This window comes from Tursiops truncatus, chromosome 8, assembly GCF_011762595.2.
Source record: "Tursiops truncatus isolate mTurTru1 chromosome 8, mTurTru1.mat.Y, whole genome shotgun sequence".
NCBI lineage: Eukaryota > Metazoa > Chordata > Mammalia > Artiodactyla > Delphinidae > Tursiops > Tursiops truncatus.
Window position 1 is genome coordinate 64748818 of NC_047041.1, and position 3013 is coordinate 64751830.

Genomic DNA, 3013 nt, shown 5'->3' on the forward strand with positions numbered 1-3013 from the left:
TTAGAGAAAGGCCGGGCGCAGCAACAAAGACACAATGCAGACAAAAATAAATAAATTTAGGGGGAAGAAAAAAAGACTCAGCGCTTTCACTGCCGGGGGCCCTGGTTCCATCCCTGGTAGGGGAACTAAGATCCCACAAGCCCTGCGGTGTGGCCACAAAAAAAAGAAAAACAAACAAACAAAAAATTATGGCCAAAAAGAAAACTCACAGTAGCAAAAGTTATAACCTATATACCTAACCTCAAGCTAGGTAGGAAAAAAAATGCTAATTAGTTGAGTCTTTGTCGAAAAATATATATGAAAAAAAATTGACCTTCACACAAATAATTTCAGTAAAATAAAAATTTTAATTGGAAAAAGAAGTAAATATATTGCACAGAAAATTGTTGATGACATTATATTTGGCTTACTAACTTCCCCTCTCTATGCAATACCACAGAAAACTCATGTCAATAACCTAGCGTGAATCTGACCATGTATTTCTCCATATTTATATAATCTCACACCTTCATATTCAGAGTGGGAGAAGCTTTTCATTGTTTCTCTTATAAAAATTGAATCATATTATCTTTTCTTGACTTTTTAAAAAATAGTTATTTATTTATTTTTTGGCTGCACGGGGTCTTTTTTTTTAAGATTTTTAGAAATTCCATGTAATGTCTGAAACATTTATATTAACATATTTCCATACAAATAACCCAAAGAAAGCTTAGTATTAGTTGGTTTTTTTTGTTTGTTTGTTTTTTTATACTGCAGGTTCTTATTAGCCATCAGTTTTATACACATCAGTGTATACATGTCAATCCCAATCGCCCAATTCAGCACACCACCATCCCCACCCACTGCCGCGTTCCCCGCTTGGTGCATGGGGTCTTTGTTGTGGCACGCGCGATCTTTCGCTGTGGCGCGCGGGCTCAGTAGTTGCACCCGAGGCATGTGGGATATTAGTTCCCCGACCAGGGACCGAACCAGCGTCCCCTGCATTGCAAGGCGGATTCTTAACCACTGGACCTCCAGGGAAGTTTTCTCTTATAAAAATTGAATCATATTATCTACATTTCCTGGCACCTTGTTTTTCTCACTTAACAATAGCTTAGTCTTGCAGTGCACTCGGCAGTCCCCCGGCTCTGTCCCTTGCTTCCACGGTGTTTGGCCAGATTAGACCCAGCAACGCCCCTTCCTCTAGCCTCCAACCACCCTCCAACCCTTTTGCCAGTCGCAACCTCGGGAACCAGCCACTCAGCTATCCTCGGCTTCCGGGACCAGCTAACACCATTTTCTGAGCTTAGCTCCTTATTACCCGTTAACATGAGCTTCCAAATTCGTCAGAATTTTTCCCCGGGGGTGGAGGCCGCTGTCCATCGCCTGGCCAATGTGCCCCTGGGGGCCTTCTACACTTACCTCTCTCTGGGCTTCTATTTTGACCGCGACAATGTGGCTCTGGAGGGCATGATCCACTTTTTCCATGAATTGACAGAGCAGAAGCACGAAGGCGCCCAGCGTTTCTTGAAAATGCAAAACCAGTGCGGCTGCCACGCCCTTTTCCAGGACGGTCAGAAGCCATAGCAAGATGAGTGGGGTAAAACCCAGGACGCTGTGGAAGCCGCCGTTCTCAGGGAGCAGGAGCAGAACCTGAACCTGAACCAGGCCCTTCTGGATCTGCGTGACGTGGGTTGTGCCCGCGCAGACCCCCACCTCTGTGACTTCTTGGAGAGCCACTTCCTAGATGAGCAGGTAAAAGCCGTCAAGAAGATGGGCGATCACCTGACCAGCCTCCGCCGGCTGGCTGGGCTGGAAGAGTATCTGTTTGAAAGGCTCGCCCTCAGTCGTGACTAGCGAGCCTCTGGAGCCCAGCGGCCTCTGAGGAGCCCCTCTGGCGTCAGGGCTTCTGCCTGCAGTCCCGTCTCTCAGCTTCTCACAGCTTTTTTTTTTTTTTTTTTTTTTGCTGCGGTACGCGGGCCTCTCACTGTTGTGGCCTCTCCCGTTGCGGAGCACAGGCTCCGGACGCGCAGGCTCAGCGGCCATGGCTCAGGGGCCCAGCCGCTCCGCGGCCTGTGGGATCTTCCTGGACCGGGGCATGACCCCGTGACCCCTGCGTGGGCGGGCGGACTCTCAACCACTGCGCCAGCAGGGAAGCCCTCTCACAGCTTTTTAACCGCCCTGTAGCCCTCTCCCAAGCCTTGGACCAAATGGGAAAAATAAAGCTTTCTGTAGCCAAGAAAAAAGAGAGAGAGAACAAAAAAATACAGTAGCTTACAGAAATCCTTTCAAATCAGGATGGGTTCATTTGTATAAAAGAAAGTCTTCAAGAAAACGCTAGGTTGAAGAAAAGATATATTTTTATTTTTAGAAGAAGTTGCCAGATCTCTTTCCAAAAGGACTGAAATAATTCATATTTCCTTTGGCAAAGTATGCAAGTACCTTTTTCTCTACATCCCAGTAGTTGGCACTACTGTTTCTTTCTAACAATCAGGTAGAGGTAATGAATAACCTCATTATTACTTTAATTTGCATTTCTCTAACTACTAATGAATTTGAGCACCTTTTCGTATGTTTACTGGCAACTGAATTTGCTCTTCCACAAAATGCCTATTTATATGACTGGGCCATTTTTTATGAGATAGTTTATCTTTTGCTTGCCTTGTGTAAGAGTTCTTGGTGTATTTTCATAACAAATCTTCTACCTGTCACTTGCATTACAATTATTTTTTCCAAATTCGTCATTTGTCTATTGACTTTGCCCATGATATCTTCACCATACAAGAGTGTGAATTTTTATACAGTTAAATATGATTAAGCTTCTGCTTAAAAGGGTCTTTCCTCATCGCTAGCAATTCTCATAAAATCCGGGAATGTAGTCTCCCAGAATATCTTGCAAGATATTATAGTTTAATTTTTTTATATTTAGTTTTTACATCTATCTTTAATTATCTATTAAAGATAGATGTAAAAACTATTTATTTATTTTATGTTATTTTATGTTTTTATCCAAAATGTGTTTATTAGGATGGTT

At 43.4% G+C, this 3013-nt stretch overlaps 1 pseudogene; it reads left to right on the forward strand.

Moving 5' to 3' along the window:
- Positions 1-1308: 1308 nt before the first annotated feature.
- Positions 1309-1836, forward strand: LOC101336452 (ferritin light chain pseudogene; annotated as a pseudogene).
- The last annotated feature ends 1177 nt before the right edge of the window (positions 1837-3013 follow it).